Below are 27,437 nucleotides of genomic sequence, written 5' to 3'. Positions count from 1 at the left end.
AACCTCAAATACTTACTTACTACTGAGATCATAAGGGAGATTCCTCTTGGAATTTCTTGCATTTTTCAACCATGATCTCATTCAAAGAAAACCCCCCCTACTATAGTTTATTTGTCCCCAAATTTATCATAATGGAATTTTTAAAAAATAATGACTAGTTGTTTTCATCAATGTCTCCTAGCGACAAGATAATTCAAAACTATATTGCTACTTCTAAAAATGTCCCAAGTTCTATATCCTAACCATCAAAATGCCCTCCTGTACCTTCTTGGGGCCCTCAATGCTGAAACGCTAATATGTGCCTATCCAAAAGACCACCAGTAAGTTGGTTCTTGAGTTCAGAGGAATTCTTAACAAAATTTCTACTAAACAGTAGTTTCAAGGAAGCCTATTCAGTAAACAGTAATTTCAAGCCTAAACAGTAGTTTCAAGGGGCAATTGTTAGTTTACAGGTAATTACTGCCAAAGGGTGTATTCTTCACACTTTTTCTTTTACTTTTTATGTTCCTATTTTCTGACACCAAAAAAAATGACTGAGCACGAGAGGAACTACCTTTTTCTTCTTAGTATTCTTGTAAAGAGTTTCAGTTTCTGTAAACCCCTTTCCTTCTGCACTATATACACAATACACAATTTTGTTTTGAGGAATTACATAGCAATTGTAACAGAAAGTAAAAGGAACAGGGGAAGGTAGGAGGGAAGGGAAAGGGATAATACTGAGGACTGAATTACAGCAAAGTATATTCCACACTTTTATAATTATGTCAAAATGAATCCTAAAGTTGTGTATAACTACAAAGAATCAATAAAACAATTTTTAAAAGAGACATGCTATGGACTTAGCAATAAGAAGCCAGGTGCTTGAATTTCCATTTCTGTGGTTTTATTTTGTTTAGTTCTTGAGACTGAGCTTGACCTTACATTATTTTTAAATATTTTTCAAAATTTTCAATTAGTCATTAAACAATTTCAGCTTTATCAGTCTCTGATTTCCTTCAATTAGTAAACTAAGAAGTGGGGAAATGGAATTATATTATCGTATAATTTGAAGCACCCCATTTCTTCAAAAGCAAAGTAGAAAAACAGCAGAAAGTGAGCTGCAGAATCTCATCATCTTATGCACCCAGGATTGACAAAACACAATCCACAGGCCAAATCTCATCCAGTTATGGTTTACATATGAAGTGTCCCCCAAAAGCTTATATATGAGACATTGCAAAAATATTCAGAGATAGAATGATTAGGTTATGAGAGCCTTAACCTGATTAGGTGTTAATTAAGTGTTATTAGTCTTAACCTAATTAAGAGGATTAATCCACTAATATGGATTAACTGGGTGATAACTGTGGGCAGATAGGTTGTGGCTAGAGGAGGTAGGTCACTGAGAGAATGCCTTGGGTTTATTCCTTTCTCCCTGATTAGCAGAGTGCTCTCTGCTTCCTGGCTGCTATGTCCTGAGTTGCTTAACTCTGCTCACACTTCCACCATGATGTTCTGCCTCACCTCAGACCCAGAGCTGTGGAATCAGTTAACCATAGACTGAACCTCTGCAACATGAGTCCAAATAAACTTTTCTTCTCTAAATTGTTTTTTATTTGTCTTTTGACTGTAGAGACAAACAGCTTACTAAAATGCACCCACCCCACTACATGCATCTTTAAATAAAGTTCTGTTGGAACTGACCAGACACACCCATGTCTATGGCTACTTTCCAGTGATAGGGCAGAATGGGCTAGTTGTGACCCATCATTTAGATTAGAAAGCCTAAAACATTCCCTATCTAAGTTCTTTGAGAGAAAAAAATTGCCTACTTCTCCTATGTGCAAATTCTCTGTCCTCAGAAAATGTTTCAAACAGTCTATGAAAAATGGCATTTTCTTTCACAACCAAGGCTCTCAGTTTATAGAAATTCTGATTATGTATGACATTACCAGGTTTGCCCCACCTTGCTTTTTATTAATTACATAAAAGTGTCTATATTGCACAATACAGTTTTTAAAACTTTGCTTACATGACTTCCTGTAGCCTGGCTCTCTGCCGGCATGGACTTCTGTGCTCTGTGGGACATCACCAACATGGAACAGGATGAGACATTGCTTCACAGAGCCAAATGGCCACACATTGGGATGGATTCTGTAGGAGTCAAAGGTTGGAATAAAAAGATCACAAATTAGGTATTGGATAATCCTCTTTTCCTCAGGTTAATGGTTTACTATGTTTCTGATTATGCTGCAAAAGACATGAAGACTTGCATGGAGAAGGCTTCAAAAGTTAAGCCTGAACTTTCTGGGTGAATCTTTCCTGAAGTCTTAAGAGTTCCCCATCCTTTAACTCAAGTCCATGTTAATTAGAATCTATAATGCTTCATAGTTTTCTCGTAAAAGGTTCTTCAGTCCACCACAAAATGGGACAAAGGAAATGTGATGTCAAATCTGTGTGTGGGTTTCATGTCATGTTACTAAGTCTAAGGAAGATATTAAAGACAGTTTTAAACATCTGTTCTAACAATGAAGTATGTCTCCATTTGGATATTTAATATTAAAACATTTATGTATGACATCATGTTTCAAAGTATATGTGATTTAAGGCGTTTAAATATGCTAACAAATTATAGTATTAGAACACCTTAAAATAGTATGCCTCTTATTTTTAAAAGTGGCATTTCAATTCATTCCACTTCAAAAAGCAAAGCAGTATAACTTCTATTTTATAAAATAAATTAAGAAACAGCCAAGATTAAGTATGGCCTATAATATAAAGAATATTTATAATAAGAGTGATAATAAATTCATTTTAAACAATCTTAGTTCTGATTACTTACTACTGAGGTAGTAAATGTTCAATATGATTGTGACTCCAAATTTAGCCATTCTTTATGCTTATCTGCAAGCTGGGATTTTTCCAAATTATTCATTTAAAAAATATTTACTTGACCTTTGCTAGGTGCTCTAATAATGTGTTTTAATCCTTAAGAAACTCAGCAACTAGTGGAGAAAAACCTGCAAACAACTGAAAAATACTCTGAATGTTTTGAAAGGAGAATGAAGAAACTCCCATGTGAAGTCAGTATGTGAGGCCACTGATTCCGTGGGGGTGAGGAAGATAAGGGACTTGGAAAGATTTCAGTGAAAAAGTGACATCTGGGCTGGCCTGAAGGAGTAGTTTTAGTCTAGCAAAGGATTGCAGCCTGAACTGGCTCAGAATTCCTGGAGGAGGAATAGGATTTCGATAGGATTTGGAATGGTTTTACTCTTGCTCTAGAATTGATGGCTAGAATTCCATGTTAGGGACAAATAAACATTAAGTTATCCAAAATTATAAAGAGAGTTCTGGAGCCAGACATCTGTTCTACACTAATTCTGAGGCGGGAAAACATCTCCTCCTTCTACTAATTCCCACCACCAACACCCTCCAAGACTTTATCTCTGATCCACATACAGAAAACTAAAACATCAGGGAGGAGAAGCAGGGTAACTACTGGAATCGCCACTCAGGGACATGATGGGAAGTGTTAGGCACAAAAACTGGCAAGGACTGAAATGTGGCTCCACATCCCCCACCAAAATTCATATGTTGAAGTGCTAACCCCAGTGTGATGGGGTCTCATGGAAGTAATGAGGTCAGGAAGGAGGGACCCTTAGGGATTAGTGCTTTTTTGAGAGGAGACACCGAAAGCTAGTTTGCTACTGCTTCTATTTCCCCTCCTTCTCCTCCTCTTCCTCCCCTCTCTTTTCCTCCTCCTTCCTCCCACCCCCTCTTTTTCTCTTCCTTCTCCTTGTTTTCTCTCTCTTTCCATCCATCTGATGTGAGGACGTTGCAAGAAAGCAACCATCAGAAAGTCAGGAAGAGAGCCCTCACCAGAAACAAATCAGCTGGCACCTTATTGCACCAGTATCCAGAACCAAGAAACAAATTACTGTTGCTTGTATAAACCACCCATTTTACAGTAATTTGTTATACAAACTGGCACTTTATCCACTGGTTGGACATCACATCAGCTTAGGATGAGACAAAATAGGAAGACCCAGCTCTCTCAAAGGGACACTTTCCTATTTTTCTGTTCATTTCAAACAGCCAAAGCTGCTTGGGGCTGGTGGGAATGGGCATCACTGTGTCTGGCTGATCAACTGATATCCATCATGTCCCTCTCCTGTACCCAGGTGCTGCAGCCAGATGGCCAATCCAGCCAGGATGACATCAGGCTGGATGGGGACCGCTGCCATCATGCTGGCAGTCCCATGCCCAGTGGAGTTGTGATCACTGTTGCTGCCATTCCTGTAGCCACACTGGTAGCCTCAGCTGGTACTACAGGGTCACCACTTCTGCAGTTGCCATGGCAACCACTGATCCCATCACTTCTACAACTGTCATAAAGGTCACTGATTTGACTGCCACTGCTTTGGTAGTCCAGGTGGGCTATCATGACACTTTTAGCTGTTCTGAAAGCCTTGTTCTAGCCACCACTGCTTTTGTGATTGCCATGGCAACTGCCCATGGCTGTCATAATCGCTGTCAAATACCTTCACTTTTGCCAGGAATGCTCCAGATGCCTCTACCCACACTGTAGTCAATTCTATTGTCCCCACTCCAATCTGAAAAGCTCCCATGCAGGGCACAACAGTGCAAAAAGTCTCTGCAATTAGCAGACAGATGACAACACAGCTAACCTTGTTACCAATCATTTGAGATTTCTTTTGCTCAATTCATTCAAATAAATGAAGTGCAGCTACCTTAATGTTAGTATCTCTGAGCCAGCAGCTCTCAGCTATTAGTGTTAGCAGCTCTCCCACCTGCCTTCAGAAGTCAGAGACTCCCAGCAGTTCTTTGGAGCTATTCAGCAGATCTCTGGCTGCTAGGTGTTCTTAGGGCTAGCAGCCCTTCATGTCGCCAACTCTTAATGCAATCATCTCAGCCTGCTCAACTCAAGAAGTCATGAATAAGCAAAATACAAGCATCCAAAACAGGTTTTATTTGGGTTCATGCTGCAACATACGGGGAAACAGTGTATGGGATAAAGATTTCCCAGAATGATCCAGTGAGTACAAAGGGAGTATTTATTCCACCAGGAGTATTTATATAGACAAAAGGAGCAGGCACACAGTCATCTCTCTACTAACAGGAGTTCCTCAGTTATTACCAATATGACATGATACTCCTAGGAAGTCGACAGGCTAGCTACTTCAGTGAATACCTAATAACCGGTAACCAAAATATTTAAAAAAACAAAAATACCCCTGTAACTCAGCTTACTATAGTTTGGTTATGGTTCATGTGTTGAAGGCTTTTTCCCCAATGCAGCAATACACAGAGGTAAGGTTTTTGAAAAGTGACTGAATCATGAGGACTCCGACCTCATTGGTGGATTGATCCACTAATGGATTAATAATCTGTTGGTATTATGGGAAGTGGTGGAAAATTTAGGGGTTGGGGTTTACTTGGAGGAAGTAGGTCACCGGAGGAATGCCCTGAAAAGGTATTTCTTGCCCATCCCCTCTGTGTACTCTCTTCTCTCTCACTCTCCCCCGACCTTTCTCCTTTCTCTCTCTCTCTCTCTCCCCCAAACTGCACCACAAAGGTAGTATGAAAGCCTAAGGTTGACCTATACACATAGTTGACCTTTATTGTGGCCAAGCACATATTTGGAAAAACTTATCTCTCACCTTGGAATGTAATTAGTACATTTTAAAATGGAACTAGAAAAGAAGAATGTTAGATGTTTCAGAAAACTTTCAGTTCAGCATTCATATTTCAGAGAGCAAGAAACTCGTTCCCAAAGAGACCAAGTGACTTGCTCTGATCAACAAGACCATGGAGGAACTGATAAACATTCACTTAAAAGATGTGAAGATGCTGTTCAGAGTTGTAGTAAACAAGGAGATGCTCATTTTTTCTAGTTGACAGCTCATAGCTGAGTCCTTCACCAGAAATGCTGTTATGGAAGAAGCTATCTAGTACAAGGTCGTGATCCTTCCCCTGCAAGGACCTGGTCTTCCTCCCCAGCGTTGGACATGTGATGGGGCTTCCAAGCTCCACATCCTTCCTCACAGGATCTGTTCAATTCTCTACTACAAGTGCATCAAAATTCAACATCCTCCTCTGCCTATCTTGTTTCTACCTGACCCAGCTTCCACCAGGAGTTGAGAATATGCACCGCAAGCAGAGTTCATATAAAGTGCACATCTCCATCCCAGCATCTGCTCCCTAGAAAACCCAACCTACAAAGATAGTGTATTCTGTCTTTAAGAAAATGTAACATTGGGATGCACATGTATTGGATCGAAACAGATTATCACAGAACTTCTTTTAATTTGACAACGTGCATAATGAACCACCAACAAACAACTAAAGTCATCCAGTCACTTAGTCATGGTATTCTTCTTGTTTAATATTCAACATTTTATGAGACTTATGTTCTCTAGAATATGCTGTGGAAACATGAATGCAGTCCTCTCAAGATGACGTTCAAATCTAATCACTGAAGTTACTCATGTAAACATTTCCTATAATAGCCAAATAATGGAAACATTCTAAATTTTAATCAATAAGTTGTTGCTTAAATTATGATACATTATAATATTGTACATTCATATAAAGGAATGAGAAGTTATTTAAATACTGATAAGAAAAACTCCAAGGTATATATTAAGTAGAAATAATAAGTTTTTAAACAGTGTATATTTTTATAATAAAGGGAAGAAGAAAATATATATGTGCATTTTCTCCACGGGAAGAAAACTATTTGTAAAGGCATATGTGAGAAAATGATAGCACTGGCTGCATCTATAGAAGGAATTTTGAAAGTACTTTATATATTTTGAAGTTTAGAACATGAGAATTTATATCAATTGATATATTCAAAATACATTAAAAAGTAACAGCAAAACATGGCAAAATATTAAGACATTAGAGATTTAAATAATTTGTCTAACTGTATATGAAAAATTTGAAAAAATTAATGATATCATTTATGAAGTTACTTAAACTATGACCTCCAAAAAGACTGAAAACATAACTTATTATTTAGAATGCCTGAAGTCTAAAAATGTCTCAACCAAAGGAGGCAGCAAGTAACTTTATAAGAAATAAAATCCTATGCTTCTAATACAGCAACAGATTTAAGACAGTCTTTTCTTTTTTTGTTTTTTTGAAACAGAAATTCTAGAAATGAATAAAGAATAGTATCTTCTATAAATACATTTTTCTGATCTGGTTTTTCTAGTATTGGTCTATAGTCTTCAATATTTAAAAGGTATCCAGAGCTGTTTTAACAAGTGCAGTAACCACTAACCCATGGAGCTTTTAAATTTACAAGTAAACTAACTAAAATAAAGTAAAAATAGGTAATCACTAACTAAATAAACTAAAAGTAGAAAATCACTTCTTCAGTTCAGCCATTTCAAGTGCTAAAAGGCCATATATACTTAGTGGCCACCATGTTGGACAGAGAGGGATAGAAAATTTCATTTTCATTATTGCAGAATGTTCTGTTGGAGAAGTGGAAGAGAACTTGGTTTCAGACAAACCTGGGTTTGAAACCTGACTTAGCCACTTACTAGCAGTAACATTTGGGGCAGGTTATTGTCTCAGGACCTCAGTTCATACATCTGCAGATTGGGAAACATGGTATTACCAATCTCACAGGATCTTTGTGAAGTTTAACTGAGTTAATTCAGACAAACTTCATAGAACAAACCTTAATACACAGTGAACACTCAAAAAATGAAGTCTTTATGAGCAATTATCCCTCTTGTGAATGTAGCACCTCACCCTACACCAGCCACATCATCCCTCACACTTGGGCTACTCCACCATCCACAGCCCTGGCAAGAGAAAAAGCAGCTATTAACACCTGTATAGTCCAGTTCAGTGCTATTAAAGCACCAGTTTGCAATGAATAAAGCTCACATTGATTCCTTCCTTAGGAAAAGTCTTGCTGTAAGGAAAACATCAGTAAACTAAATGTGTGTTAGTGATGTGGTTGACTGACATTCTGATGCAAGTTCTTTATCATGTCAAAGATAAGGAGCATTTTTATACCTTTAGTTGCACTGATCTCGGTCTCACTGGAAAGGCATACCACTGGAGAGGATTTTAAAATATGAAGGCTCTCCAATTTTGCTATGAAAAGAACAAAGACTCATACAGCAAAAATTGGCAGTGCAGGGATTTCCTGGGGCAGTCAAGGTGAAGGATTTATAGTTGGTAAATGTGAGCTCGATTTTGAAGAACATAAAAACCACAATGGTGGAAGAGCAATGAATGGAGAACCGTGATAAAGGAGTAATCGCAAATAAAAGGTGTCTCCCAAAAGTTCATGTGTGAGATAATGCAAGAAAGTTCAGAGGTGAAGTGACTGGGTTATAAGAGCCCTAACCTAATCAGTGTGTTAATCCCCTGAAAGGGATTAACTGGATGGGAACTGCAGGCAGGCGGATGTGGCTAGAGGAGGTGAGATCCCGGGGGGCATGCCTTTGGGGTTTCTATTTTCTCCTCTCCTTTCTGGTGCAATGTCCTGAGCTGTTTCCCTCTTCCACACTCTTTTATCATGATGTTCTGCCTCACCTAGGGCCCCCTAGGGATGAAGCCAGCTGTCTATGGACTGAGACTTCTGCAACTGTGAGTCCTCAAATAAACTCTTCCTCCTCTAAAATTGTTCTTGTCAGGTCTTTTTGTCACAGCAGTGAAAAAGCTGACTAAAACAAAAGGAAAGACAGAGAAGGGAAAGAAGCCTTATAGCTTTAGGCCTTGAAGAATAAAGATGTGTTTTCCTTTCATTCCAAAGGCCAAGCCAAACCCTGTTTACTCGTAGTTTCCAGCAACAAAAAACTAGGTAGGTATGAATTTAGGAGTGGCCAGTTTTGGACTCCTTATTCCTTCTGTATCTTATCTGCTTATGATAGAAATTTATATATATATATATATATATATATATATATATAAAATAATCTTAAACTCTACAAATACACATGGAAAGCTATTTTGATGGGTTTCTGAACTTCATGCATTTTCAGTTAAAGATAAATGAGCCTAAAAAAAAGTTCCCAGGTAAGCACTTAAAAACATTTTTGGATTCTTTAGGCATTTATATAAAAAGATCCATATAAAAATATTCTTCACCATAAAAATCAGCCAGTCATTACCTAACAATTTTCCAGTACTGCCACTATAGATAATTGTTTAACTATTAAAATGCATGCTGTGATTTATAACAACCATAATGACGCCAATCTCTATATGACCGTTCAGTGCTGCCGTGGAAGGCGTACATCATCTGCTGTAGCAGGAAATACCAGAGGGCAATTTGCAATGATGCACATTTCCTATTACCTGCTGATAATAACCTATCAATGAAAACAACAGTTTAATGGTATGCACATCTCCTGCTGGCAAATAACTGGATTCAAACATTTTGTTGGCTTCTCGCTAATCCTGTACAGCAGCAAAGAAGTACAATTAATACAAATGTCAGGGATAACACTTACAATTAAATAAGATGATTTAGAGCAAGGCTGATCTTTGATTAGACACAGATGCACTTGAGACCACATAATCCTACCCTGTCTTCAGGCAATCTGATGAGTGCTGGCGGCCATTCTTCTAACCTTTCATTATTTTTGCTGATTAGCCCTCTGGTACTTCCCATTCCAAGTACTTGGCTTTTTATGAAATCTATCAAGTGGTTTACACTGAACATTGGATCTCTGGAACGACAGAACAGCCACACATTTGCTGTAGTAGTCCCAAATATCTTCTTTTTAAAGCACTGATTCCTGGAGTCCTTCCTGAGAAACTAAACTTCTCAAGTCTCCTAGTAAAGCAGTAGTGCTCATAAAACTGCTAAGTAGTAGGCTGTCTCTCTTAATAAAGTTTATTTGGCAGTTGGCAGACAGTTTGGACTCCTGAGCTCTAGTGTGATTCACATGGCTAGTTAAGAGAACTTATCCACACTTTTCCACACTGTAGTTCTTTCCTCTCCACCAGAGCTGTGTATATTCATCTGAACAGAGCTCACAGGAGGTCTTTTCCCATGATAGGAAACAATTTTAGTACTTTTCCTCCTTTACTAACCTCACTAAATATTATTTAATTCCTAGTTTCCAAGCTATTGTTATAAAGAGACTATCATTTGCAACTTCTTAGGCTTCAGGTCTATTCCAGGGAATATCAGCAAGATTTCAAATTCTGCCAGGAAGTCTCAGTGTTACATGAAGTACAATATTGGAAATGGTAATGATTGAATGATGAACAGATAGAAAAAACGGTGGCCCTATATGAAGCGTAGCACTGTTCTACAACACATACGAAGAGAAATTCTCTCTCCTGCTCTTGGTTCTGTCTTTAAATAGCTACGTGACCATACATGAGGTCACTGTAAACCCATTTCCTTATCTTTAAAATGACATTGATTGGAGGTGACTAAAGTCTGATCCAGTGCCTAAGTAACATCTATAATGCTACAGTTGATAATCCTAGAACATACTAAATTCATCCATGTTGTACACATCCTTGGAACCACTAAGGATGGTTTAATATCCCAGGGCAAATTTCTCCAGTCTAATCATCTTAATTTTCCAGAAAGAGAGAGAGAGAGAGAGAGAGAGAGAGAGAGAGAGAGAGAGAGAGAGAGAGAGAGAGAGAGAGAGAGAGAGAGAGAGAGGGAAACAGTGGAGAAATTAAATGAACTGCCTGGATGTTTCACACAAGAAGGTAAAACTGTAACACGTTTTGGGTCACCATGTGTGTTTTGGATCCCCACTTTAATTCTTCACTAGAAATTAATTCAGTTAACAGAAGCACCCAAAATATATATGCATTATGCCACTTCTCTATATTAACCTCAATTTCAGAAAGAGTCTAATATATCTCTACAACCCAGATTACAATGTTTGGGGCTTGCAATTCACATGTGTTGATCCTATCTAAGAGGCAGTTATTAGTGAATTTTGGGCTTTTTTTTTAATCTCATAGCTCAGAGCTAACAATTCTACATCATCACTACCACCAGCAAAACACAGCTAAAATTCAAGTGGCTTCCCACCACTGATTTCCAAATAACTGCTTCTGGGTCAGAAAAACATACATTCTACCTGCAACTGCTCTGAACAACTCTTCACCCTGACTCACCGTGGTTCAGCTCTTACCCTTCTTCCCTGGAGGAGTGGGAAGATGGGAGATTCACGGTGTTGTCTCTGGTGGCTAGGCCACACTCAATACTTATGGTCCTGCTTAGCACACAGTTAAGTGCTCAATAAAGATGTGCTGTTATCATCTTTTTTGTCTTCAGGACTCTAACTGAATGTTATACCAATCTTGGTATCCTCCTCATCTCCCAAAATTAAAGGAAATGGTTTTCAAGTTTCTGAATTGAATTTGATGTTTACTAGAGACTTGTCACAGACCTACTTTATCCACTTTTCGAAGATCCCACTATTCTTATTCTTTTAACATTTGATATTATTTTTTTTTTCTGCACTTCAACACACAGTTTATGCAACTCTTTCCACATAGATATTAATTGCTCCACTAGATGATAAATTCTTGGAGACTATCCTGGCTGCTTTTTTTTTTTTAGCCCTCCCAGCATTTAGCAGAGAGCCATGTACAGAGAAAGTGATCAGTAAATGTCTGCTATTATGTAGGAGAACTTCTTTTCCACTGTGGGCGTTCCATGGCCTGGAAGCCATGCTTATAAATTGCAGTGACTGAGAACAGCATGACATGAATTAAGAGAGCTCAGACTTTATAGGATAAATGCCTTAACATCAAGTCAAATAAGCCATCAGCAAGAAAGGTCTCAAATTTTAGAGGTCCTGAGCATACAGAAAAAGTAGGATTTTGCTTTTCAGGAGTAGAGTCTAAACATATAAAATACAGAATTCTTTGTTTTTAACTCTGATTTGGGGTTATGAAAAATTCTGAAGTGATACAAAAATGATTTTAGGCCTACATATTTACTATCTTGAATTCTTGAAGAGACACTAACTAAACTAAATGCTAGAAATACTTCCAGTTTTATAAATTCTCCCTCTTCATTTGTGAATTATTTAAATAATTGTGGTTTTTTCCCACAAAGTATTTAGTAAATGGAATTAATAAAATAAAAGGACTTCCATTTGAAGGAATTTAGAGAATAGGGTGTGCCCTTGTTTCAATTTCCTTTCATTTTTTTGAAGAATTTACTTTGCAATTATAAAATTGTCAACACAATAATAAAACTGGCATGCAATATTAAACAGCTCTGATTTTGTTTTCTATGTTTGTTTCAACTCTATAAACTCTTCCTCATAATAATAAATATGAGGATTCTATCAATAGTTGGGGTCAAATTAGGCCCTCAGGAAAGTTCATTGCCCTTCCTGGTCCAGATAATACAGAATATGCTGGAGAGAATTTCCTAACAGCCATGTTATCACAGGAAACTTACCTGGAGTCAAATCTAGTCAAACTCTTTTCCTGACTTTTGGTCCACTGTGCTTCCTTCTCTTCTGAAAGCTTTTGGTGACCCTGACCCCCAGATATGATAGAGATTCAAGACAGAAAGTTCTCCTCTGTTTTTCCTCAAAACTGGTTTTAAATAAAGCTACTTCTTTTCCAACCTGTCTCCCAAAATTTTGTGGAGCACTAGGAGGTAAGACCTTTCACCATGGTAACAAGATAGTGACAGGTGTTTGGAGAAGATTTGAAGGGAATGTTGGTGAGATTTCAATCTGAAGTTCACCGGTCAGGAAAAGTTTCATTGCAAAGGAAGCAGTCAAGCCAAGTCTTGAAGGAGGTAAGAGGAGTGGGTCATATCTGAGAAAGGAGCATTATAGGTAGACGGAAGATCAAGTTCAAAGACCCCAAAGAGAAGAACACAACATTATAGCTGATGAACAGAAAAAGCCATCAGGGTGACTGAATCAGTGCACTAGGGAATGAGCAGTGGATGAGATGACGGATACAAATCACTTTGGGACATACCAATCACTGGAACAGAATTTGGCTTTTATTGGAGTGAGAAGAGAAGGCAATGGAGGGTTTTGAATAAAGGAATGGAGGTAAGACTGTTAATATTTTAACAGGATCACATTTTTAGCAGATAATCTCCAGAAATAGCTACCATAAATTAATGCCTTCCCACCTGAATGTGCATGAATGACACGCTGCCCGTCAAAAGGTGGAATCTAAGTCCTCTCCCCTTGAACAGGGGATGGTCTTCTGACTTATTTTTCCCAAAAGAATGAGACAAATGTGGTAGTGGGCGAAATTCAACTCCTAGGTATGAAGAGCTTGCAGTTTCCACTTTCCCTCTTGCAGAAATTGAATGCTATGCAAGAAGTCTGCCAGCCCAGAGACATTCATGCTATGAGGAAGCTTAATTCAGCTATGTGGAAAACCACATGGAGGAGGATCAGAAAGCCCAGTAAAGAGCCAGACTTGAGTCCCATGTATATAAACCAATGTCCACTGAGTCATAACTGCTGAGACCACAGACACTGTGGACCCCTGTCTTGTCCAGATTTATACTCTGAGAAAATAAAATGGCTCTTATCATACACCAGTAGGTTTGAGGGTAGTTTGACACATGACAATTAATAACTGTACCTGAAACTGATATGAGACCAGGTAGTGGGTGAAGAGAAGCAACGACACTGTCATCAAGTGCTAGAAAGGAAGCAAAAACTGTCATCAGATGCTGGAGAGAGGACAACTTATGTCACAGTGTGATGAGATTTTGGCAGCACTGTGGCCTATAGCCATAGGAAAGGAAGAAAATGTGCTTCTGAAAGTGCCAATAGGTTTCATTTAGCTTACCATGAGTAAGTACAGGAAGAGAAACATGACTCAGTGTTCAAGCAGAAGTTAGAGGAAATAGTTCAACCCAAGATTCACCGGCTGAGAAAATAAAACTTATTCTTGCCTTTCTAGGCAGCAAAAGATACTCAAAGAGAGAAGTGGTCATGGGACAAAGGTCAAATCCAAGGTTTACTAATACAGTGTGCCTTCAGGTTGAAGATAGATCAGGTACGTGGCAGGAAAACCCTTCATTAAGACCTTAGGAAGTTTTGAAGTGTTGCCTTAGATCTCGTCAGACGGGGCTCCTAAAAATCTTAAGGGCTTCTTCTATAGCATTCTCACTTGCAGAGAAAGTAAAGAGGAGCCAGCCTCTAGAGTTTTGAGGTTTTAAACATATATATAATCAAATGGAGTCAACCTCAAGCAAATTCAAAGGAAGTCCTCAAGGTTTTAAAGAGATAGAGATAAAAATTTTAAAGCAAGAAACAATACACCAACAGCTTAACTAAAAGAAGTATACAAAAGGTTTCTAACTCTAAGGACAGGAAGCAGGCTATTCAATTGCAAATGTTAGTTAGCCTTCTGGAGAGGACAAACAGGGAGGTCAATGCCTGGCCAGTCTTTAGCTTTCCAGATGTTCTAGCTGAGGAGACAGAGAGTAAAGAAGCATTCTTGAATGTTCAACCCTACCAGTCAAAGAAGAATCAACTAGCTGAAGGTAGCCCAGATTGCAGAATCAGGATAATATCAAATAAATGAGATTTTTAAGCCACTGAGTTCTTGACTGTTATTATATTCCATTTTTATCTCGTAGTGGTAATCATTTTTAATGTGGGGCCATTTAGCTGAAGTATTATAGCTTCGGTGTTGAGAACAGACTGGAGTTGGGGTGAGGGATGCAGGTGTAGCTGTTGAGAGACCAACTCTTACATTTACACTGGGAGAAATGATCATGGGTTGAGCCCAGGTGGCAGCAAGGACAGTGGTGAGAAGAAGTCAATGGTGGGGTATATTTCAAAGGCACAGTTAAATGATTTGGTGGCAGATTCAATGTGGGCATGAGAAAAAGAGAAGTTCTGGACAACTCCAAGATTGATTGATTGATGATTGACTTAATGTCTATGCATTTTAAAGAACGGAATTGTGAGACAATGCAAGAAGGTTCAGAGAAGAAAAGATTGGGTTGTGACAGTCTCAAACCAATCAGTGAATTAATTCCCTGATGGGATTAACTGAGTGGTAACTGATGGCACTGGGGGTGTAGCTGAAGGAGGTGGGCATTGTGGGCGTGGCTATGAGTATAATGTTTGTAACTGGAAAGTGGAGTCTCTGCTTTTTGATCATCATGTGAGCTGCTTCCCTCTGCCCATTCTTCCACCATGATGTTCTGCCTCACTTGAGACCTCAGGAATGGAGCCTGCTGTCTATGGACTGAGATCTCTGAAACCATGATCCCTCAAATAAACTATTCCTCTCCTATAATTGTTCTGGTCAGATCTTTTAGTTGCAGCAGGGAAAAATCTAACTAAAACATTAAGTAAGATGGGGAAATGGTGGGAGAGGCAGACTCAGGAGGAAGGTCAGAAATCCAGTGAGTATGAGACATCTAATCCAGATCCTGGACAGACTTTGGTTATGGGTCTGGAGTTCAGGGGAGAAGTCATGGCTGGAGACATAAATTTATGACTCATCAGTATACAAAGGCATTAATGCCATGAGACCAGATGAGATCACCAAAGGAGTGAGTATAGATAGAGAAAAGACCTAAGGACTGAGCCCTCAAACTTTCCTGTACTTCCAGGCTAGGGAAATAGGAAACCAGCAAAGAGACTGAAATGACTACTGGTGAGGTAAAAGGAAAATAAAAAGAGAAGAGTGCCTAGAAGCTTATTGAAGAACCCTCAGGTCCTACTGAAAAAGCACAGAGGAGAACTAACCAGAAGATTTAAAAACATGGAGGTTCCTACTGTCCTTGACAAACGCATTTTCAATGCACCAGTAGGGACGATAACCTGGCTGGTTTAAGACAGAATGAGAAAAAACAAATCTCAGATAGAGAGACTATGGTGAGCTTTGAAAGTTCTCCTATAAAATGTGGGCAGAACACACAGGTGGTAGTGGAAAGAAACAAGGAAAATAACTTAGGGCTATTTTTTGCTTAATGGAAGAAAATAGCATGATGATATGGCAAGGGGAAAGACCCATTAGAGAGAGAAAAAAATGACTGAGAGAAAGAATTATTAGAGCTATGTACCCTTGAATAGATAATGAGAATGAGACTACACACCTGAGTTAACTGGATGGATTTCTACTGGGTTTCCTGATTGCTAAATGGCCTTTTTCTTCAATGAATTCTACTTCAAGCTAATTTTCCTTAAATACTATTAGTATTACATTGGTCCAGCACTGGTTTTGCCATATTACTGTGGCTCTCCCCTCCTTCACAGGCATCTGCTTAGCTGTTCAACTTTTGAATGATCGACTGACTCCCACTGAAATCAATACAGATCATCTATGTGAACAGTCCTCTAAGGCACACAGGTCCTTTTTTATTCAAAATGCAGGTACAGAATCAGACTCATCAAAATGAATTTACAGACATAAAAAATTATTACAGGGGAGTACAGACAGCACCAAATAAATTCATAAAAAGAAGAAAATAGTTCTGCCTGGACAGAGGATGAGGACACAAACACTACAAATGATGGACATTTTGTGCAGGACCGACCCATGAAGGCTGGCAAAAAGAGGCAAGTATGTGTAGGAGACAGAAGCACCGTGCCTGGAGCTGAAGCTCCAAGAGGAGGTGAGGATGCTAAAGTGATCACAGCCTTGCTGGAACTATTTCCTGCTGCCAGCCAGGGAGGAGACTCCACAGAAGTCCAACTAAGTTCTTTACCTCTGCCCCTGCCCTGAATACTTAGCTTTATGTGAAGTAAGCCATGGCAATCCAGAAGCCAACGGGAGCATGCTGGGAATAAGGCTGAACTAGATCAGAGCTCTCCCAACTGAAGAAAACACACCCCTGGGCTGTCCTGCATTTTCCCAGGGGCGTGTGGGTATGGAGCACCAAAGGAACCAAATTCCATACCCATTGCTTACATAAGACTCCTGTACTATCAATGCCCTGCCTGATGGACTAAGGCAAGCAGATTTCTAGCAAGTTCTCCTTTATCACTTCCCCTTTCACAGCTACCCTTCTTCCACATTATGAAAGACATATCCCTCTCCCATGCAGAATCACACCATGTGGCTTGCCTTGCTAGGGTGCCAAATAAAGAAGGGGCAACTTGAAAAACTGACATAAGAAAAAGATTTTTAAGTCAAATAAATGATATCAATCATCTTTACATCTATCATTCACATTTCCCATATAGCTTTAGTTTTATGCCTAATTATTGCTTATGAAAAGTTCAAGGATTATTTTGGTTAATTGTCTACTCATAACAACATAACCAAGAATAAATTTTAACAGTAAAATTCCTTAGTTAAAAGAACTAAGATTCAATTTATATACTTACTTTTGTTGTAGGGAAGTAAGGAGAAAAAAATGGAAAATATATTATAAAATCCATAACTGTACAATGTTCAATTTAAGAATAATTATTTGAAAATTTTAGAGATCATCACTCACAATGTGCAAAAGCTACTTCATTTCTAAAATTTCAATTAGAAGACACATATATAAAATGTCCATGAAGGAGAAGTATGATTCAGTGTTAAAAGAGATCAAGGCTTTCTCTAGGCATATTTGTGTGTCACTATGATAACTCCCCCCACTCCATCAATCTTATAATCATTGTAGTTTCTTCTTCTAGGACCTTTTTCAGTTGACAAATACTTTCTATTTCTCCTCTGATCTTTCTCAAAACCTATCAGGATAATAATAATAATCCATTAACATTTGGAAAGGACACAACCACGTATTGCATCCAGACTTTTGGGGCCTTTCTTATTTGGACTATATGCAGCCCTCTATCTCTGCCATGGGATAAAACACTGTCAAACAGATGCACACAAATACCTTGCCTTCAGATGTAAAATGTGCGCAAATGCTATTGTTAACTGAATTGAGTTCAAAGAGCCTCTTATTTCCTATTTCTAATAACAGCAATGAATAATTTTTTTTTAAAAAAAGGAACATTCTTTAACATAAAGCTAAGCAATAAATATCATTAGATCATCCCAATGATGGCCAGCATCTATTTCATTGGCAAGGATATAGGCATTGTAGGTTTCATTATACTGAACAACTGACTTTCCCTAGAAAAGAAAACATGTGATATCCAAAAAAGTATTAACTTTGTAACCAAAATAAATCTCAGCAGAATGTCTTCTTAGCTATGTCCTAATCCAAGTGAAATCCTGCATACCAGTACAATTTGTTGTACAGTGAGGATTAAAATGCAGTTAATATTAGAATTCCAAAGAGGTTATGCAGATAAAATGCCAGAGTGATGCCTAAAACTTCCTTTGTGTAACTTCCAGATTCACATTAGGTTCCTGCTGGAATCTTTTTTTTTTTTTTTTTTTTCCCTGCTGGAATCTTAATAACAATAATTTGTACTTCAGACTCTTGTCAAGATTCTGGGCTACCCTGGTTCAATATACTCCAGAAACAGAGTGAAAAATAGCTCTTATCAAGCACATGTTAACAGGAAATACAGACATGCATACATATATACACAGACACATGTTTATGCATGCATACATACAGGATATATACATATATGCATATGTATATACATATGAACATACACTTGATAATAGTTCATTAGTGAACTGTACCATCAAATTGTTATTAATTACATTCCAGTTCTCACTAAAACCACACACTTTCTCTCAAAGTCCTATAGAATTTTTTCATCCAATCAATTTAAAAAGATAGCAGTAAGCATTTAAACAATGTTCAATCTCTAAAGCCTCACACAGTTACTGTAATCACTGGATAAGTAAATCTAAGAGGGAATGTGGAGCTGAAGAAAGAAGTTGGCTTCTTCCCATAGATAGCTCTTCTATCACATAGCCTTCTGAAAAGGGGGCTTCCAAAAGAGTTAACTTACTACTTCTAGCTGTCACGTAAAAGGAAGGTCTTTCATCCCGATTCCTCTCTGAGTCCTGGCCTTCTGCTTGCATAGATGGATAAATAAATAGGTGGACAGAGATATATAGATGAATCAAATTTGCCTACTGTTATTCTCTATCAGCTAAAACTGATGCCAATTGGACAAATGTTTTCATTCAGGAATCAGAAAAGAAATATCCCCAAAGAACCAAACATATATAGATACTTGTATGAATATTATTTGACTATAATATATACTCATTGATGTCAATACAAACATTACTTTAAAATCTACATTATAACCCTATAACATTGCCTCAAAATGAAATATGATTGTCACCGTCAAACTGTAGGAAATATTTCAGTGAGAATAACAGTATCCTTAAATAAATATGTGCTCTCTTAACCCAGTAAGTATCAAGTATTCAATCCAGCAAATATTTCAACAAAATATTAAAATAGGTTAGAAATCATGATCTAGAGCTTATATATGAATTAACATTAATTTATATCATAACTATTATAACTATTATATTTTTATTACTATAATCATATTATATACCATATTTAAGTTTTTTTTTTCCATATTTAAGTTTTTAACAGGTGTTCCACATAGGGGATAATGAGACAAAATGGGTTAAATCTGTCTGAGTTAGAATTTCAGCTCTACCACTTTCTAACCTCGGGAAAGTTATTTATTCCATACTTTAATTTCTTCAGCTATAAAATATGGTTTGTATCACAAAATATATCAGGATGATTTTTGCAATGCATACTTAGGGGGGCTGGGCATGTAGCTTAGAGATAGAGGACTTGCCTCTCATGCTGGATGCCCTGGTTAAATTTCCAGCACTGCCAAAATACAACAAAACAAAACACACTTACTTAGAACAATGTTTGGTACATTAGTAAGAACTCAGTAGGTGTTGGCTGTTCATTCTATTATTGTCCAAAATTCAACCTGTGGATCTGAAGACAGTACTCTGTATTATCATTAACTAACCTTCAGAAGAGTGGTTACACAATAAACAAAACAACAGAAAACACTCAGGGAAGTGTGGGGGTGGAGTGGGACAGTCTTCTAAGTTCTAAAAGGTGTGTACATTTTTTGGATCAAAGCCCCCATTTAAAAAGCTGATTGGACTTATGGGTATTCTCCTAAAGAAAATCTACACCTACAGGGAGTGCCAGAGCTCCTTTTATAGACTTCCCAAAACCCACCAGAGGCAGCAAACCTGAGATGGGGAAGCTCCTGGTGTTAAACTTTTCTATGTCCAGATTCTGCTTCAATAAACTTAAAACCATTATTTTTCCACCCTCCAAAGCAGACACATTCATTGACAACATTATGTCTTAATACTGTTGATGGCATTCTGTCATACTAATTTCAGAGATTAAAACAAAAAGTATCATATTATTTTTCTTAGACCTATCAGTAATCTGCCGGTAAATTCTAATGAGAACTTCAAATCAAACACCTGAGTTGCCCCTTCAAATTAGCAGAGAGCAGTGACATCACAATTACCAAAGCACCCTACCTATGAGAGATTCTGAATCTAGGGCCAACCTCACCATCTTTGTCACTGCTGCAAAGCAGATCAGGAGTCCGAATGAACCTCTGAGAGGGGAAAAAGAGCGATACAAGGACATGACACGAAGGATCCTAATAAAGCCGAAGACTTTTCTGACACTTTAAAACTTCAGCTTTTCCTTCACTTAAAAACACTAAAATGGCTATTTCTTTGAGTTCAGGCTTTCACATATCTTGATATTTCTTCCTTTGGACCTCCTCTCTCTGTCTCCCATGTATAATGCACTCGTTTATAAGAAAATAACACAAGTTTAAATTTCAATGTATATTGTATGTTGTTGCTTTCAATAGAATGGTCCACCTTACAGCTTCTGCATCCTGATTTGTTTATTCCAGAATCCTAACACAAGAGTTCAGCCAACTCAATTGGGTCTCATTACATACACTGAAAAGATGAGAGGGACCACAACTAACAAGTAGTGGCCATGAACCAGTATCATAATATTACAAATAGTCTAGACATATCTAATGGGAAATTACTGGTGACAACCACTTTGCTTCTAGTTTTAACTTCTGTCTCATCCTGTTTAAGAACCTGCATCATTGAAAAATTATAAGCATCAGTGAAGAACTACTTTGCTTGACACATACTTTGAAATTAGCAAATTTTAAATGCATAGAATCATAGGAATTAAAGTGAATTGTAAAGTTTTGTAATAATGGAGCATCAATAAAGCTTGAAAAAATTAGTTGGCTCTTCATTTAAAGCCCCTTGAATAGGATTTTATTTCCATACCATTCTTCCGAATTTCTTACAAGTCTTTTGGCATTCCAGATACGCTTTTCTAAGAGACAAGAGGTTTGTGCAGATTTGGCGGTAATACAGCGCCAGGCCTGAGTGCCAAGCACTGACCGTTTCTGCATGATTATCTCCCCTAGAAGACGTATCTCGATCAAAGATGGATATAATTTGATTTTGCAAAGGGAGCAAGAGAGGCGCGCAAGGGGCTTGGGGCGACAGGGAGGAAGCGGAGAGCAGCGATACCTTTCTTGACCTTTCGGAGCTGGATTAGGTGCAGGAGGAATCAGTGCGTCTTCTTCGAAATCCGCTGCGTGGCTGGGACTGCCAGACACCCTCCGCCAACCTTCGCGGAGTAGGTGGAGCGCAGGGACCGGCAGGTCACCAGCTGGCCCGCCACGGAGAACTGCAAGAGTGCCGCGCACCGGGGAGCGCACGCAAGGCGCAAAGGGACGGGAAAACGCGCTCCTCCGGAAGGAGTATGGGGAGACGAACCCACGAGAGAAATAAAGGGTCAGAAGGGGAAAAACCTCTGCACGTCGCGCTACCAAAAATTGAAGTCCTGGTCAAGTGGGCGGGGCGCCGGCTGGTGGAGGAGAAGCGTGAGTTGAGCCGCAGCTGGGAGGGGCCCGGGGCGTGGGCTTTGGGGGAAAATTCCAGCGCTGTGTCAACCTCCACCATCTGCCTTCCCAAAGCACAGAGGCTGAGCTCGTACCTCCATGGAGACCTGGATGCCGGATGGTCCCCTTGCAGCCCGCGCAACCGTACCAAGGACAGGGCTAGGGGCTCCGAGCGAGCGAGTCAGCTGTGATTTCCCCCGCCGCCTTCACCCGGGGAGTCCCAACTCTGGCAAAAAGAAAAGTGAAAGAGAAAGAGCCAGAAGCAAAGGCAAAGATAAACACCACCAGCGGAGGTTGGGGGAGGGGCGGATGGCCGCTGGCTCCTGGAGCTACAGGTGTAGTCGCGGTCGCCTCCAGGTCCTGGGGCACAGAACCTGAAGTGGGAGCGGGAGACCGTCAAGGAGCCCAGACCCGCCTTGATGGGCTATTGGCCACCGACCGCATCTGCCTCCTGGGACACCTACAAAGAAGTCGGAAGCAGTGGCTTGGATCCCAGAGGCCACAGCCACAGCTACTGCCGCCCCAGAGAAACTTACTCAGCAAAGCCTGAAGCCCCTGGTGCCATGGGCACGCAGAGGAAAGGAAAGGGATTTTGGATTGGGGTGGATGGTTATTCCAGACAAGCCAGTTCGCCCGCAGCGCAAGTCGGAAGAAGGAAGTTTCTGAATTATTAGAGGAAACTGTTGGAAGAAAACACCTCAGTGACCCATTTGTCGCAGGCAGTTGTTTGTTAGGGTCGGTGAACTTGCAGGAAGTGGACCTATCTGGAACCCCTTTTTCAGTCTACTATGTAGTGGAGCGTAAAACATGACACAGGGTCCCATTTGATGGGATCCTGAGATGTTATTGTATATTCAGATTGGAATGAATTTTTCGAAGCTGATTTCAAATTGGAATGATTTTTTTGAGGCTGAGTGATCTGCATGTGGATCTGAGTTAGCAGCAAAGGCACAATGCCCAGCACTTGGGAGAATCTGGCATGCATGTGAATCACAAAAAATCCCTAGTGGAAGGTGCTTCCCAGAACTTTTCAGAATCAAGGCATGGAGAAAACGATAAGGCTCCTTGGAGCGTAGTTAAAATTTTAACTATTTTTTGTATTTCATTAATATGATAGAAATAAAGCAGGGAAAAATTTGAAATGATCATTAGCTGTGCATAAAATTTCACATAAAATCATTTGTTACTTTTTAATGAAAAAAATTGAGTTTCCATAAACTTACCTTTCCTATAAAAAGTTTTATATTTGAAATAGCTGATAAACTTTTTGATAATGATCACTTCAAACTTTAGTCATGATAGCAAGTTACTGAAAATAGGTAAAACCTTTTTTTAAACAACTGCTCAATTTTTTTCATAGTTGAAATTATATTTAAAGAAATGAAGGAATCATTTTTCTCTGTACAAGCAAGGTAGTGTCGAATTTTCTTGTGATAACGATCATGAATTTCAAATCCAATCAGCCTTTCCCCATAGCAATATGAGGATGCAAAACCAGCGCCCGTCTGGGAGGCTTGCAGCTGAATGGGATTCCATTGCAGAGCTATGGAGCAATTAAGATAGAACGGACCCATGAGTGTGTGTTGAAGGAATAGGGATGGGCAAGTAGGCCAGGTGATCCCACCTTCAACTTGGACCACTGCCCAACTTCTTGTGCTCCAGCAAAGTGAATTCCTCTCCACCTAAGTAGGTGGCCACACCCAACACCTCCTAGCACAGCTGGATATTATTGTTGGCAGAAGACACATCACATCCCAGATCCTGCTCCTCTTGGACTGCCCAGGTCCTCTAGAGGAAGCTCTTCTCAGCGGGGGACCACTATGTCTCAGTCAGATAGCACACTTTTAACTCATCTCTGCTTGGGCAATGTGTTAAATGTTCTGAGCAACTGCAGAGTTTTCATAATACTGTGAACTGATGGGAACTTTCTTCATACTTCAAAGAACAATCTGAATATATAAGAAAAATGAAGGTTCTAGGGGCTGAAGTTGTGACTGAGTTGTAGAGCCCTTGCCTGGCATGTAGGAGACCCTGGGTTCAATACTCAGCACCGCATATAAATAAATAAAATAAAAGATCCATTGACAACTAAAAAAAAAATTAAAAAATAAAAGAAGAATGAAGGTACTAGAGTTACTGGTTCAGTGCCAAATATATGTTCTGATATAAGATAATTTTAATGATATAAAGCATTCAGTCAGATTAGGGAGATAAAATAACAAAAAAAAAATGAAATGAAAACATTAAAGTCATAGGATATGCTTTGTTTTCTACTTGCCTCCCAAATGTATGGGTCAAATTTATTTTCTTAATTACAGACAAAAAAGGGTAATTTTTGAATCAATTATGAGTGCCTACAATTCAGTGAAGTTGAGTCTGTTGTGCATTTTGTTTTTGTTGTATTGCACTCAAATGGAAAAGTCTAATGTATGCATCTTGTCTTTTCAGTTGCCACAGGCAGTTTGGCAAGATATTGAAAATTATTCAAACCAACGAACAAGTAAATTCCCCTGCATAAATTAAAAGCAAAGACAAAGATTGATGAAATAATTTGAAGCTGCCTTTAAGATATCTGGTAAAATTATAATGTAGGAAGAAGTAAAAATTAACTAAACCTCACAGAAGTGGCGATAATAATCTAACTTCAAAGAACGAACAATAAAAATCAAAATTCAATAATTGTTTCAATATCTGATTTTTTGCCAAAGACAACATTTGCCAATTAAATAGTTGTGTTTAAAATAAATTTATCACATATGTTTTCTATAGCTTTTAAGACTACATGGAAGAAGCTAAACATTAGCTCATCTGATTTAGTGTTCAAGGTCCATGACAGAGGCTATATTTATGGTCCTCCTAAGATTAACACACAAGCCAAGAACAAGTTGATCTGGTCTTTGGAAAGTATGGGCTACCCAAGATCCCTCAAGTTTCCATTTTGATTAAGTATGACTGAAATTCAGTATTAAGCCCCAGGGAAGTTCCTACTTCTATTTTGTTTGGTAGTCTCAGCATTAAGAAAATACACATGCTTTCAAAGGTGACTTCAGTTTTCAGGAGGGGAGAAGTTGTTGGATTTTTTGAGGTCTAACAAAGTTAGCTATTAATTCTATAGAACTTACAGTGTGCACCTGGCATTGTGCTCAACACAATTTCTAAAATTTTATTACTTTTATTTTCTTGTACTTACTTATGGGGCACATTGTGCTATTCAGTACCTGTATACAATGTAAGCACAAATATTAACTCATTAAATCGTCAATGAAATATTTACCATTATAATCTCTGTTTTACATGTGGAGAAACTGAGGCCTGGAAGAAATTAGACAACTTGTCTTAAGTACCAGGGCAAGTGACTGACCCCATAAGAACTTGAACTCATAGTCTGGCTTGAGAACAGATTTCCATCCTCTGCTGCTTCTAAACTGATAACCACACTCCACTGCTTTTAAACCAGAGGGTTCATGAGGCCCCTGGCTCTCAGGTGTACTGTTCTGTCTGATTTTTGTTTGCTCAGGGTGATTTTTGGTACCACCAGGGAGAAAACTTATCAGTTGCCTTGAATTGCTTCCTCTCGAGCTGCCGTTTCTATAATGAAACTGCCCTGGGTATCACAGCCCTGCTAACAGACATGGGCTATTAAATAAAGTGACGGACAGAGGTTGGCAGAGTATTGTGGTTTGAAACAGCAAAGCTAGTGGCTCACAGACTTTGCCTGTTCCTAATAAAAATGGGTGAAGTTTTAAAACCTAATATGACAAAGTACACCAATGGCATAGAAGAAGAATACATCAGTTTCAAGCTGGAGATGGTTCAAAAAAAATACACTTAATTCTTAGTACACTTTAAAATCTGTTAAATAGTAAATGCATTGGAAGATGGAGAAGAGGTTTAAAACCAAGAGTTAATGTGCTAACACTAAACAGTCTTTTAATACTAACCTTAGTCAAAATCCAATTCAAAAAACATTAATTACCTTAGGTTTACAATAAGAAAATATATCATTGATGTATAAAATATGAATGGTCCTCTTGGCATTTATTTCAGTGACAAATGATAAAAAGAAATCTTGCTTTTTATCACTTGCTTGTAAACACCTGGCACATGCTCATATCTCGAATTAGTTCTATGGCTTAAACTAATGTATCCTATTTTGTTTTACTTCATTTTCTCTTATTAAGGTCTTGCTAAGTTGTGCAGGGTGGTCTCAAACTTGATCCTCCTGCCTCAACCTACTGAGTGGCTTGCATTACAGGTATGTGTCACCATAACCAGCTAAGTTTATACATTATAAATGACATATCACAACATTAACAATTAACGGATGTAAGATAAGATCAAGGACAGTAAGATGTCTTTGTCAACAATTGAAGTTAAAATGATGTTGATTTTGGCTCTGTGGGAAATAGTAAGCCCTCAATAAATGTTTATTGAATTTATTTTGTCAAAAATAATTTCACAGTTTTATATTCCTGGTAAAATCAAAATCTGAGAACTTAGGTATGTATGTGTGCAGGTACATACATTTCTACACATATTTCATATATTTATGTAGATAGATAAGTATGTATATATGTGTGTATATAATGGCTCTGTGAGGGTTTACACATAAGGTGTCCCACAAAACCTATGAGGCACAATGTAAGAACATTCGGAGGTGAGATGATGGATTCACTGGGTGATAACTTTAGGCAGGAGGTTGTGGCTGAAGTCAGGGTCAGGTTCCTGTTTGGAACACCACCAACGCAGAGGTAAGCAAGCTAGCAAGAATCATATTCAAAAAGAAAGTGAAAGAGTAAAGCTCAGCGCTCCTGGTGCATTGTCTGCGAGGGGCAAGAGTGCCCCCACTGGGGCCCACCTTCAGTGTTTATGGGCAGAAAAGGGGAGTCACTGGCTTTTAAAATTGTTGATTGGGATTTGAGTCTAGGGTTCGTGGCATTATGTGATTGGAATCTGCTGCTGGGGTTGGTTGATTGGTCTTCTCTTGAAACCCCAACCTGCTTGTGCAACTTCTTGACTGTGTTTGTCTCCTGTGGTCCTGAGGTCAGGGCCATTGGTAACTTGGGATAAGGAAGAAGAGGAGGGGAGCACCTGCCTGCGTGAGCTTGTCCCTGCCTAACTGCCTAGCATTTCCCCTATCTCAGCAGGTCACTGAGAGCATGCCTTGGAGTTTGACTTTGGTCACTGGTGAGCAAAATCTCTCCCCCGCCCCCACCCTCACCTCTCCCCTTCCGATTCCTCTGCCATGTACATCCTCCAGGATGTTCCGACTCGAGTCCAGAACAGGAGAGTTGGCTGACCATGGACCTCTGAGACCTTGAGCCAAAATAAACTATTTCTCTTCTAAGCAAACTCATGAGATAATTTGATAGTTTACATTGCTTTATTCAATAAATTATCTCTTTATTGAGTTTTTAAGCTTTCTTCAAAATATGAAAATCAGATGTTGAAGTACTCTGCTATAGATCAACAATACTACGAGAAGCCTCCAGTCACTGCTTAAGATCTCGTTGGTTTTGTTATTATGGCAATGGTCATGTAGAAACATCACCTTGGTGAATTGGTAGCCTCCCAAATTCTTTCCTAGAAGTCTCAGAAGAAAAAGACTTAGAGACCAAATAATGGTTCTCAAATAACTAAAAATCA

At 38.8% G+C, this 27,437-nt stretch overlaps 1 protein-coding gene across 3 annotated transcripts in view; it reads right to left on the bottom strand.

Moving 5' to 3' along the window:
- Nucleotides 1-25,362, bottom strand: part of IL15 (interleukin 15) — a 73,127-nt gene extending 47,765 nt beyond the window's left edge. Inside the window, exon 1 of one of the 3 annotated variants that reach the window (XM_079154843.1) lies at nucleotides 21,418-25,362. The gene's annotated coding sequence lies outside the window, so the exon portion shown is untranslated. Of the gene's footprint in view, nucleotides 1-2,011; nucleotides 2,134-21,417 lie in introns of those variants that run through there. The other 2 variants (XM_079154844.1, XM_079154842.1) reach the window with 2 other exon arrangements.
- Nucleotides 25,363-27,437: the final 2,075 nt, after the last annotated feature.

Source organism: Sciurus vulgaris (genome assembly GCF_902686455.1).
Source record: "Sciurus vulgaris genome assembly, chromosome: 9".
In the NCBI taxonomy this organism is placed as follows: Eukaryota; Metazoa; Chordata; class Mammalia; order Rodentia; family Sciuridae; genus Sciurus; species Sciurus vulgaris.
This window is presented reverse-complemented; position numbering and strand designations above follow the sequence as displayed.